We start from the raw sequence: 14,945 nt of genomic DNA on the forward strand, positions 1-14,945 counted from the left end.
TACAATGCACCTCTCTAATTTGGATATTCTGATTAACTTTTGGATTCAATCCTTCTGCATTCACTATAATTTTAAGTTACCATCAGCACATTGATCTTAATGAATCTAGCTAGTGGTTTAGGTTCAAAATTTATTATATAAAAGTCAGTTATATAGTAGATCTTTTTTTGATACAATCAATTTTTCTAACTTATATGTACACATATCAGTAACATTCATACATAAAGATCTAAAAAGTAACATTCTTTGGGCCGTACGATAAATTTCATCTCGTCTATCTCAAGATTTTAATTCGAAATGTGTAACATCCAGAGTGACGTCTTAAATTCTAATCTTTGTAGTGTCACTATAGAGACTTCAAATACTGGCTTATATCTAATACTAATGTCTATCAATTAAATGTATGGATCTCAAAGAGCCTAATTTGGTTTGGTAGTTTTGGAAGTGCTTTACAAGTTAGATCTTTGGTAAACGAGGGCTATAAGTTAATAAAAACTTGTGGTGTGAGCTTGAATGTCAGTACAAAGTTGGCGATAATATCCAATTAAGGTTTAAATACTGAAGAAGACAAATAGCCATGTAGTCCTTGTATTATGGCTTTTTTTAAGCACCATTGGCTGTTCTTAAGTGAGGGTTTGGTGTCTGTCTATTTCACAAACAAGAAAGAGAGAGGGATGCAATAATTTGTGAGGCTGCTATTGACTGTGCCAAGTTGAGCAGATGAGCTAATTTAGGAGTTGAGTCAATTCTTTTTTGCTAAGTAAAAGATGCAAGTTGTGAGGTTAGAAAATAATGTGCTAAGCTATTTAGCTATAGGTGTTTTAGAATATGGTCAATTCATGTTTAATTCTAATATAATTAGGGAAATATTTGATTTTAACAAATTCTTTAGAGATTTAGAAATATATTCGGCTAAATATATTTGGATCTCAATTAATTTAATTAGCTTTTCATCTACTGTCCTAAGGTCTAGTAAATTAATGAGTAAACGAGATTATTCATGACAACCTCAATTACCAAAATATGTCAGCAAATTAATTGGAGAAAAAAAAAAAAAGAGAGAGATCACATGCATAGGTTATCTATTTTTGTCATATATATATATATATATAAAGAATAACATTATTTTCTATATAATTAGTGCTGCTAAATTTTCGAAAAATCATAAAATTTCAAGATATTACATATACGATCAATAATCGCTAATTAAGAACTTTTCATGCATTATGGATATATCAGTAATCCTTATGTGCCTAGCACATGAATATTAATGGATGAAGGGACTTTTGGCCTATACATGTTACAAATTAACCACCAAATCACTCATGGCATAGCAAAGAGTGTCAATAGTTTATGGCTCTTATTAAAAGATGATGAGAGTGAAGGTTGGCATGAAACACTTGGAATTAGGTTAAGTACCAGCATTAATTTGGGAGAAAGCAGCTGGTAGGAGGTGTGACCTGGCTTCATCTATAGTTGTTCAATCTTCAGTGATATACTCAGTTGGGTTAAAAGACGATGCAACCTTCCAACCAGAAATTAAAAGTTTGCCTTTCATCAGGGCATCTATTGTTTGCCATGACTCGTGAGCATGTTTATTTTTTTTTCCTATAAATTTCACGTGCCAATGCTCAATACTGTATAGAGGTTTGAGGGAATTCATTTTTCATAAGGAAAAAAATATGTTTCTTGGAAACCTAAAATGAGAGGGATTGCATGGATGATGATGAATAATAATGTTGGAATCTCACGAATTTTGGGTGGAAGATATAAAGTTGGAAGCGAAAAGAGAGCAAACAGTAATCAAGAGATTCAAGATATCGATCTCTTGTTTTAAGAGCAAAGATTTGGTCTAATTGATACTTTTTAAAGAAAAAAATCAAAATATAAAAGAAAGAATCATAGATATTAAAATTTAAATTTCATATCTATTGGGTGTCACCTTCTTATGGTGATTACATAAACCAATTATATTAAACCCAAAATTTAATTACTATCCTCTTTAAAAAAGTTGGTACTTAAAATTTATATTCACCTATTTTTACTATTAGACTATCTCATATGTAAGAAAAAAAATCACCTACAATGAGGAAAAGTATTAGCGATGGAATTTTCCTTCGGTAATTAGCATTATCAAAGAATTTTTCATCGCTAATGGTTCATCGGAAAACATAATGTCAATAAAACATTCCATCAGTATTAAGTATTCCGTCAGTAATAGGTAGATAACTACTAAAGTATATATTTGGTTGGTAATTAATTTCTCCCAAAAAATAAATAAATCTAAAATTCCATCACTAATGATTATATCGATGAAAATTACATAACTGTAAATAATATTTTGTATTTTTTCTTATTTATTTTCTGTTGCTAATGGGTAATAGCAACCTAATTTCTATTCGTAAAGGTACTTTTTTTTGTAAGTTTTATTTATTTTTCGTCTATGAAAATTAATAGCTACAAAAGTTTTGTTGCAAAAGGAATTTTTTATTTGGATTTTAGGTAATTATTCTACTTAATTTTTGCTGCTAAAAGGGAATAGTGATGAAAATTGCATCACTAAAAGGTAGTTTTTATGTTGAAATATGGTTTTTTATTTAATTTCCTATCGCTATAAATAATTATTGACAAAAGTTTCGTTGCTAAAGGTAATTTTTTATTTACTTTTGTCAGTGATATATATTAGTAACAAAAATTTTGTCACTAAAAATTAAAATTTTGTAATTTTTCTATTTATTTTCCATTGTTAAAAAGTAATAGAGAAAGAAATTTCGTCATTAAAACTATTAATTCCATCAATAATTCCTATTTATTATGCCATTTATTTGGAATATCAATCCCCTTTGATTTGAATGAAGATTGATCCATGTTCATATAAAATCAGTCCTTCCATTGAAGGATTGATCATTATCAATTTTAATCCAATTTTTCAATTACAAATCATATAAAAATCATTTATATAAATCTTAATACAATTATATAATAGTAGAATTTAACATTCAATTCAATTCTATAAAATAAATCACTAAGCATTCTTAAACCTCAATAAACATTCGAAAACATCCATAAACATCCAAAAAGTTCATAAACAACCACAAATATTAAGCATTTGTAATCATCATCATCATCATCATCGTCATCATCATTATCATCATTAATTAAATGCAACAAGAAACAAAGAAAGAAAGAGATCATCTCTGACTAAGCACTTCCTCTTGGTCTTTGTTGTCCACCACCACCTTGTTGAGAAGATCCAGATGTAGGAAAGGAACCACTTTTGACAATCTAATTGAGCCTAAGCAAAACCATCTTCATTTCATCTTATGATTGCCTCATTTCCTGGATTTAGTCTTGCACATCTAGAATCTTTCTTTTTAAATCATCAACTTCGATGAGTGAACTAGCATTATGAATGAAGTTAGGACCACAAGCTAAGTAAGGTGAGTTACCACATGAGGAGAACATTTACCAAATACACTCACTACATGTAGCCTAGTTCCAAATCCATAAACATGGGTACGTATGGTTTGCTTCCTTCCACTAACTTGACACCAAGCTTAACGATCAAACTCAAGATAAATAGATACATCATCACCATACTTCTAATTCATGTAAGAAGTATAGTTTTCCTACAAGTGAATGCACTCACCTTGCTTAAAATAAAACATAGCAAAAAAAACCATAGTAATAATGAAAATATAAAAATAAAGCATACATAAAGTAATTTTCACTTACGCTAATAGCTTTTGACTTGTTGTCCACAAAATCATTGTGTCCCCTTAAACATTTATGGGTGTGATCGAAAAGTTCCTTATATGTGGGTCGTCGTTTAATCTCTTGTGACTACATTCAATAAAAAAAAGTTATTGTTATGGTTTAAAACTCTAAATGATAAAAAAAAAACATAGAATTATTGTAAATTTTAACAATTTAAGAGATATTAACTTATGTGCATGAATCCAAAAAGATGCTATGTGTGTTTTATGATGTTTCTTGTTTCCCTATTAGCCGATTTTTTTGTTGCTTTATTGGATTGGCACTATTGTGCTTATGTGCTCCATTCTTTTTCAATGAGTTGATCCCATACTTTAAAGCTAATATATTTTGATTGATTGTAGCCTTTACATTTAGTTATTTTGTTAGTGCAAAAAAAATGTCATTTCTTTTTTACTTTTTGATTGCACCATGTCTTTAAATCATGATTTATATATACACCAATGGTGTATATTCTAGGGACCATATGCATTTTTTATAAAAGTAAATAAAAATTGTTAACAATTAAATCAAAATAAAATAAAAATAGATTGATATTATATATAGTAAAAAATATATGAATTTTTCCCTACATGCTCATATAACATCCCTTGGAACTTTCTTCTATGACGACCACACATCTTGCGATAATCTTTAATCAATCTTGTTATTGTTTAGATGATTATGGGCTTAAAAAAATATACTATATATAAGTTATTAATAAAATAATTATCATCTTGATCTTAATAATAGTGTTATTTAATTCAATAAACAAATAAAGTAAACAATTTATTAACACATAACTTGTTTTGTAGACAAGTAATTGACACCCTATTCTTTGGATTTAGGGATATGGGTAAACATTGATAGCCCTTCTATTCCATTTTCGCAAGGTTGACTCACATATAGTGGCCTCAACACCATCAGCAAGGCTAAAAAAATTAGTGTTCAACGGATATGATATTTTGTGTAAGATGATCTATGAATGGAATCTTGATGGTTGGAGACTCCAAGGATGGGTACTTTGTTACTGTTTGAGGGTATGTTGATGAAGGATCTATAGGTAAATGGTTGATGACTTAGTGTTGTCTGAATTGATGCTGTATTGGTGAAGTGTCAAGACAATTAAAATCTTCGAATAGTGCCATCCATGCAAATGTAGATCCAAATCCAACTTTTGATTCATTAGAAACTTTTCCTTTAGATATTATAACTATAACAATTAACAAAAATAATAATGAAATTAGATTAAATAAAAATAACAATACAATCAACAAAATATATCAACAACATGGTGATTAACATATGATAATATATATGCAATAATAACATAAATTAGCAATATATATCAAGCATATCTAAATACATGAATATCTAAAAATAAAAATATAACATGTCGTATTATATCTCAAGAAAATTCACATGTAATAAAATTAAATGCATAGAAATTAGCTACTAAATAATTAAGGTTTTCATATTAATCATTTTCGTTATCCTCTTTAGCTTCACCTTCCTTATCTTTTAACTTCTTTTTCATTTTTTTCTTTGTATACTTCTTCATCTTCTCCCTCATCTTAATCATCATACTCATCTTGATTTTCTATATTGCCATCAACTTTTTCTTAATTTTTTTTTTTTGTTTTCTTCTTTATCTTTTCCCTTGTAATCTTGATGAGTATACTCATCTTGATCTTTTTCTTCTTCACTTTCTTTTCATGCATATTTCTCTTTATCATGTTGTTAAGCAAAATTAACTTCTTCATAATCACCATTAACAAGAACTCTAAAATCGTCAAGTTCCTCTAAACATGTAACAATTCTTGTATCAAACACTCTCATTTCTTGGTAAACCTATTCGTTAAGGTCAATTAAATTTCCATCACAAGCCCTATAGTCAAATATACTCTTAGCCTTTATTCTGAACACAACCCACCAATATCAATGAAGTTTTCTTTTAGACGAATAGCTATTATAGTACACTTGTTGAACTTGCTGTAAACACTCTAATTGGTCCGAGCCTAAACCCATTGGGCCCTGTTTAATAGGGTCTGGACCTAAGCTCATCGGGTTTGGTTCCAGAGGGTCCAATTTGTCAAGCCCAACTGTTTATTTTATTATTGTTTATTAATTAATTAATTAATTTATTTATTTTTGGGTTTTATCTATTTTTTTGGTGTTAAAAAAAGGGAGCAGAATTTTACCGTGAATGAAGGCAGAATAGAATCATAGTTGGTTTTAATTTCTATGGGATAAACCTAATGATGTTGTGAATTCTTATCAGTAATGGACTTAGAGTTAATTAGGGACTCTCTTAATTTATTCTATAAAACACCCATGCTGATCACAAAAAAGGAACACAGAAACATAAAATATTAGAGAGATCACACAACAATCGAAAATAGGAATCAAGGGGATCACATGCAAAAGCAAATCACCGAAACACAGCAGGCAGAGAAAAAGGAAAAAAATTTTTGAGTTTTTAGAAAAAAAATTTTCTAAAAGTTTTTTCGAAAATTTGTAAATTCCAATAAAATTTTTCAATGCCGGTTGAATTTTTCAACAAGTTTTCTAGTGTCGATTGAATTTTTCGATAGGATTCTCAGAATCTAGCCTAGATTTCAACATCGATGGGATTTTTTGGTGACTTTTCGATGAACCAACCCAGATTTTGACAACGTTTCTAGAATCCGATGAAGATTCAATCGAAATTCTTTCAATTTTAGAGAGAGATGGAGAGAAAATAAAGGGAAGAAAAAGAGCAAGTAAAGAGGAATGTGAGGAAAAAAAAAGAATTTGACATTTTATAGCATCACTAAAACAATGTCGTTTTGGCGTTTAAAAAGACCTAGGATCCGCGCGTTTTCCATTCGGGCGACCCGACTCGAAGCACTGACCTACTTTTGACCCATCTCCAACTTTTGACTCCAATCGAGCTGAGTTGCGAGTCGTGTCCCGAGCCGCACCGTTCCAGCCTTTTCCTGTGTCTACAGTCGAGCCGTTCTGAGCCACTCCAACCGAGCCGCATTGTTTTTTGGTATTTTTTAGGGGTTTTTTATTTTGTTTATTTATTTTTCTATGTGTTTTTTTTAGTATTTTTGCATGACTAAATTTAATAAAAATATAAAAATAAATAAAAAATAAATTTTGGGAACAAATATTAATTATCCAATGATGAAATTTATAGAAATTTCAAATCGTAAATTTATATAAAATTCCTAGGTGAGAAATTTTCTCTAAATTTATCCCAAATTATGGAATAATTTAGATAAAATTTCAATAACAATAATTAATATTTATTTTCAAAAAAAAAGAAACAAAATAAATAAATAAATAAAAATAAATAAAAAATATTGATAAACATTTTGGAATTAAATACAAATTACCCATAGATGAGATTCTTGGAAATTTCAAATGATAAATTTTTAAGAAATCTCTAGATGATAAATTTTTTTCTAAGTTTGTCCTAAATTGTGGAATAATTTAGATGAAATTTTAATAAAAGTAATTGTATTCTTTTCCAAACAAAAATTTGGGTTGAAAGTATTTGATAATTATCTAAGGATGAGATTCTTAGAAATTTTAAATGGTAAATTTTTAAGAAATCTCTGGGTGAAAAATTTTCTTTAAATTTGTCCCAAATTGTTGAATAATTTAAATGAAATTTCAATAAAAATAATTGTCATATTACTTTCTTTCCAAAAATAAAATTTTAAATAGGCCCAAATGATGAAAAATTTAGATATTTCGAAAAAAAAATATTTCTAAATTGACCTAAATGACGAAAAATTTAGAGATAAAACAATAAAAAAATTCTAAATAAGCCCAAATGGTGGAAAATTTAGAAATTCAAAAAGAGAAAATATTTCTAATTTGACCTAAATTGTAGAATAATTAGATATATATTCAATAAAAAAATAAATAATTAAACCTTTTTTCGATGACAGAGTCTCTTCAAGGAAACAAATGGGATCCTTGAATTCTCTTAAGGTGAGGAAATTCATAGGAATTCTACCAGATTGATGGAAGATTCCTATGAATTATTTTCAATATTTAACATAAAAATTTGAAATAATTAGATCAAGACTTTAAGATAAATTTAAAATAATATAGTATCATCATTCGGATGGGCATCTGGGGGTGCTATAACCTTTTTCATATGTAACCAAACTCTCAAACCTTGTTCTGGTTTGTAGACCTAAACCTATTCTTTCAGAAACCCTTAGTCAAGCTTAGAAGCTCCTTAAGAGGATAGATTCCTTAGGTGGCCAATCACACCTAGTTAAAAAAGATTTGTGGTGACTCTATCTATTTTCTTAAGTCTAACTATAGATTTTCGGATCTATATGTTATGACAGTTGAGCAACGCCACTGGGGACAGCCATAAAGAGTCATGCTGTAATTTTTGAATTTATTTTATTCTTCGATCTAATGGTTTAAAATTCTAATGATTTGTGTTAGTTGTTGTTGACATCAATTTTGTCCCAAAAAAACTAAAAATAATAATACAAAATACAAAAAAAATTATACAAAACAAAAAGAAGAAGAATAGTAAAAAATAAAAAAAAATCGAAGATGGCAGTGGTGCCATCCCCGGCACCACTGCCACGGGATGGCACCACTGCCACCAGGCCCACCAGCCATCCCATACCCTGTTCATCCTACCTTACTACCAGAAAATACAGAAGAAATAAATAGGCATGGGGTTTGTGCTTACACCCCTTATCGAGCCCCATGCCTTTCCCCCCAAATATGCACTATTGGAGCTCTATAAATAGAGCTCCTAGCCAAAACAAAAAAGATGCAGATAGAAGGGGAGTAACGCTACAAAAATAAATTGCCAAAACACACAAAAAAATAATAAAACAAAAACCACAGTCCTCGCCGAATCGGCGAGGAACCCAACGCCAAGGAGGTACCTGCAACAAAAAAAGAAAGGTTATTAGTTTGAGTATTTTTTAAAAAAAAAAAAGAAAGAAGAAGAACAAAAAACTTAGAACCCCGATCTACGTCGATCGGGGTCGTTTTCGACGAAGAGGAGACCAGATCTGGAAAAATCACGTCGAAAGGAATCTCCTAGTCAATTTTGAAGTTTTCGACCACCGACGACGGCGGACCAAACGGTGGCCAGCGCGGTGGTTTGACGATCAGACGACGGGCAACCGGACCTCTCCCCCAGAGCTCTCTCTGCCTCTCTCCCCCTTTTTTTTTTCAAACAAAAAATAATTAACAAAAAAAAAATCTTCAGCTATATATAGGAAACCAAAACTCAAAACGTTGCTTAGGGAAAGACCTAAAATGACACCGTTTTAACCAATGAGGATCCCCGCGTGGATCCGGATCCGATCCGAGATTCGCGTAAATCGACCCGTTAACCCGTTTCAGCCAATCGAACCAGTTCCGATGAACCGTCAGTAAATCAATCTGAACTGTCGGATCGCCAAACCGCTGACCGAACCGAAAACCGATCAGACCAGTCCAAATTAGCGTTGACCAGACCGTTGACCGGTCCGATTCAGGTAAAAAAAAAATTTTAAAAATTTTTTTAATTTTTTTATATTATTATTTTTGTTATTTTAAGTATATTTTTTATATTTATGCATGATAAATTTCTAAATTTGTTAGAATAAAATTCTCATTGTTTTAATAATAATAAAATTGAAAACAAATAAAAATGATGAAAAATATATGTTAAAAATGTTCAAAAATATATATATATTTATTATTATTATTATTATTATTATTTTTCCTGTCTAGATGTTGGAGGGAATAAAAAAATATTTTTTAAAAAAATAATTCCGCCTAGATGTTGAGGAATTATTATTAATAAATTTTCATGCAAAAAAATATAAGAAAATTTTAAATTAATTTTTAAAAATCATTAAAATCGAACTTGCTTCGAAAATCCGTCTAGATGTTGGAGATTTTTAGAGATGTTCATATTTTCTTTAAAATGAAACCTTAAACACTAATTTTTAATTTTCAAAATCCTAGGTTTCTAAAACCCCTAAAATCCAAACCCCTAAAAATCTAAAATCTCTTAAATCTGAACCCCTAAAATTCCAAACCCCTAAAATTCAAACTCCAAAATCCAAAATCCCTAAAATTCAAACTCTCAAATCAAAACCCCAAACCACAAAACCCAAACCCTAAAATCTCCAAACTCTAAAATCAAAACCCTAAACCTTCCATATCCTAAAATTCAAGCCTTAAAACCCTCTAAACCTTAAAATTAAATCTTCAAAACCTCTACTCAAGCCCTTACTCAAAACTTCCTAAAAATCCTAAGGACACATGTGAAAATTTCATTTGAAACAATTTGTTCCCAAATGCCGCCTAGATGATGGGGTATTTAAAAAATTTTACTTCGTTAAGTCTTTTCACACGATTTCTTAATTCGCATTAATAATAAGATTATTAAATAAGAAGTATAATAGTAAATTAAGATCTTAAATATAAACAGTCACACCTAAGCTCTGCCTAGATGTTGGAGAGTCGGGGTGACCTCATTATACTTAAGAATGCAACTTTAAAATTGTATCTCATCCTACATAACATTCATTGGCATGCATACGTTAGCATGTTATTATCAGTATTTATTTGCATTATTCTGTCTTTAATTTTTACTTACTACTTGGTAATAAAATATTTTATAATAAAAAAAAGAATAATACTTTTAAAAAAAATTGTGATATTATAAAATAAAATAAAAATAACATTTTGAAAGAAATAATTCTTGGTACTCTGCCTAGATATTGGAGAGTCACTAACAATTATTTTCTATAAAGATTGTTATTTCTTTTTAAAGATTATTGTGTAAAATCTTAAGCGAAAAGAGCTATTTTAAATTCTGCCTAGATGTTAGAAAATTTTAAGATAATTCATTAACTTAAAGATTTTCTCAATATTTCTAAATAAAAATTTTTAGCAAAATTTTATTTTTCCAAATGAAAAGAATTAGTGTTAAATTTCAAATTGAAACCATTTTTATCCAACACCGAAAATAACACGTAATTAAATGGTACCAATTTTTAGGCATTGTGGGGGTGCTAATCCTTCCCTATACGTAATCGACTCCCAAACCCAACATGTTTTTTTGCAGATCAAAATTTATCTTTTTGATAAACTTTAAACTCGTTTTTATTGTTTTATTAAGAAGATAAACTTTTTGGTGGCCAATCACACCCTAACAAAGATTGGTGGCAACTCCATTTTATTTTTTTCAATTTTAAAAACTCAATTTATGTTTGACGGTCCCAAAATCGTTACGACAGTTGTTTACCAACATTTTTGTCTTTTTTTTTTGTCTTTTATTTTTGGGGCATGAAACCTATATGTTCTTTCCCACACATTATCACATGTATTTGTATTACATAAGCTCTATACTCGGGTTTCGCCCCTTTTATGATGGAGTAAAGTATTTACGCTCTTGTGAGATGATAATCTTCACAATGGCTAGCGAAATACTCTCACTTAAATTGAATCATTTTCGTTAGTAGCCTATAATGGGTGAAGATTGGACTGCCTTACTAGTCTGTGATAGACGATGATGTAAAGAACAATTTGGAAACCTTTAGTGGTCGAAATCTCCTAACCCTGCATATAGTTTACCCTTAAAAGGGCCAGCCTTAGGATAGAACCTTTCTTACCCAATGATAAATGTAACCCGAAGGTAAGACATAAGAAGAAACAATTTGTGATCTAACCAATTTGTTTAATTTGTGCATTTGTATCATTTTAGCTAGTGCTTGCATTATCATGTCATACATCATTTTTATTGTCACATATAACATTGTGCATTTGCATCACTTTCATTTCATCCATAAAATTAACCATTTTGTTTGTTTGACCTTGTGCATTTGCATTATCATGTCATGCATCTACATCATTTTCATAGTAGATTTCATCCATGAAAATATACATTTAATTCAAACATCAACATATAATGCATAAAGCATAGCATCTCATTTCTGATCATAATTACGGTATCAAGATTCAAGGATAGCTACACCAAACAAGAACCCTACTCACCAATATAATACAAAAGCTCGAGCCAGACAAATGGAACAAAAAAATTTTAATCGTCTCGAAAGGATAGAAAAAGCTCAAGAGAAGCTAAAAGGGGAGTTAAGTAAGATTTTGGAGGCCTTGAACAAGTTGAATAAAGGGAAAGGGATAGTGAAAAGTACTAACCAACAAGATCATCCATCACAAGAGGTGGATGACCTACTATACCCTTCTGATTTTGGGCCACATCAAGCCCAACTAACACAAGGTCCACTATCACAACAGTTCACTTATCCTATAGGGTACACATATCTTAGGATGCCATCAGCTTCAAATCCAAGGTAGTATCAGAGTTATATAAATCATGCCTTTATTGAAAAGGTAGTAGAACCACTACCAGTCCCTAATTTGGATGATCTAAAAGAACAAAGAAAGTGAAGCTTAAGGAGAAGGAGATTTTAGAAGCCTCAAAAGTTGAACAAAAGATGAATTTATTTGAAGAAAAATTATGAGCAGTGGAAGAGGTTGATTTTTATGATTTCGTAGATGCTATTGGGCTTTGTTTAGTCTCAGATATGGTTATTCCACTAAAATTCAAGGTGTCAAAATTTGATAAGTACGATGGTACAAAATGCCCAAAGACCTATATTACCATGTACTATAAAAAAATGATTATCCATGCTAATAATTGAAAGCTATTAATGTATGTGTTCTAAGACAGCCTCACGGGCTCTGTTACTAAGTGTTATATCCAGTTGGACATGATTCGTATTCGTTCTTAAAGCAATATGACCCATGCCTTCATTAATCAGTACTGACATATCATAAATTTAGCCCTTAATCGCTTGTCTTTATAGAATATGGAAAAGAAGGTGACTAAGTCATTTAAAGAATATGCCAAGAGGTGGAGGGATATCGCTTCTTAGGTGCAGCCTCCTCTGACTAAGAAAAAGACCACGATGTTATTTGTTAGTACTCTGAAATCTTTTTATTATGAAAAGATGATAAGAAATACAATAAAAAATTTTAATGATATGGTGATCTCATGTGAAATCATTGAGAATGCCATTGAAAATGACAAGTTAAAAAGAAGAGAAGCCAAAAAAGTGTTAAAGAAGAAAGAGACTGAAGCTCAAACTGTGAGCTTTGACAAATAGTTCAGAAGTTATCAACCATATCTAGCATAAAGTTATGCCCCATACTATCCTATTGTGAACAATAGTCATCCTACCCATATCAGTCTTATCCATAGCCATCCTACCCATCAACATACCAACCCATTTTCAGCCCTTAAGCTCTCACATATAGCCTTAACATCCAACCTCTTATAAGATCCTAAATTCCCCCTACTAGCCCATCAAGTGGTTCACAAGAGTAACGAACTACTCAAAAAAAAAACTCGTATTTGATCTAATCCTCATGACTTACACAAAGTTATACTGAGAGCTCTACAATAATCATTTGATTACTTTTAGTCACGTAGAGCCACTCAAGCCACCCTTTCCTAAGTGGTATAATTCTATAGCTCACTATAACTATCCCTATGGAATTGCTGGCCATTCCACAAAGAATTGCACTACTCTAAAGCACAAGGTGCAATGATTGATAAAGGATGAAATCATAAACTTTGACTAAAGAGAAGCAACAACACTTAATGTTAGTGACAATCTATTGTCAAATCATAACGTCAATGCTTTAAGTGAGAATCAAGAACACGTTGATCCAAAAAAGCCTGGAGAGCTGTAATGAATTAGAGGGCCAGATGTTAAGCAAGATCTTTCATTTGATTATATAGGGACATAATTTTGAAAAAAAAAAGATGTTAGGACTAGTTGAATACTATTTATCATTCTAGGATTTCTTTCAAAGTAATGTTAGGATTTCTTTTAGGCAATAAGATTTTATTTGTTATTATTTTAATAAAAGGAAGTTAATGCATTTCATTACATTTTCTCTTTCATACCATTATTCCATTCTTTGTCACTTTTCATAACTTTTTATTCCTATTTTTGAATTCTAAATAATGAATGTTTAGACAAGGACAACAATAATTTTAGAATTTAATTTTGAGAACTCATTCACATTGATTTTAGGAAATTATTTGAGTAAAAAAAAAAAAAGCTACTGATAGATTTGAAATAGATATGTGTAATCATTTATAAAGGTCCATGAGCATGTTTTTGCTCAATAGATGATGTTCAAGGAAAGCATTCACATTTGAAAAAAAAATGGTTATCTTTCTTTTATCATTTGAAAAACTATTCATTGCTACCCCTTTGAGCCTATTATGATTTTCTTTTTTAAAGAACCCTACCCAAGGATCACTCTCCGCACTGGTCGGTAATTTTTGAAAAATGAGACAAAAGATCATAAAAATCTTAAAGATAGAAAGCCAAAAAAAAAAAAAGAAAAAGCAAACGAAGAAAATAAAGAGAAAAAAATGCCACACATGAATTGAGGCAAAGTAATGAGAGTTTTTTTATGAGAAATGAGATGAATGAAAAGGAAAAAATAGTGAAATAAAATGAAAAAAGGCCAAATGCCAAGTTGTTTCAAATGATGAGAAATAATCATTTGGTTGTGAACCCTTTAAACACATGTTTTAAGCCTATTTTATCCATTTTTTCATGACCCCTCACCATGGCCTACATTACAATATTGAAAAGTTCATTTGGATCAAGTGTGATGCTCAAATTGAATGATCATATGTTGAGTTAAGGCATATTTGTGGTGGAACAATGGAATCATACTACATTGCTTTAGAGATTGATGTGTGAAAGATATGAACAATGGATGAAAAATGAGAAAAAATGAATAAAATAAAATTAAAAATTAAAAATAAAACAAAGAAAAAAAGAGAAAAAAATGGAAAAGAGAGAAAAGAAATACTCAAATCAAAAATCCAAAAAAAAGATTTGGGTAGGCAAATCTCTGAGCTAAAAATGGGATGAGCAATTCAAATATATGAAAGATCAAATATATCTGAATATCCTTCAAGGCTGGAGTAAAGTTTGATGAGCTTAAAATGATTTTGATAGTCAATGGAATGAGTTTTTGAAAAAAAATCTTGGATTAATATTCATTATTTGGATATACTATTCATCCCAATGACATACACCCAACTGATTTTTTTCCATGTGTTTTTACACCAAACTCGTTCCTCATTGTTTACCTTTATCCCAATTCAT

Source organism: Durio zibethinus, chromosome 19 (genome assembly GCF_047325235.1).
Source record: "Durio zibethinus cultivar Kanyao isolate XHJ-2024 chromosome 19, ASM4732523v1, whole genome shotgun sequence".
In the NCBI taxonomy this organism is placed as follows: domain Eukaryota; kingdom Viridiplantae; phylum Streptophyta; class Magnoliopsida; order Malvales; family Malvaceae; genus Durio; species Durio zibethinus.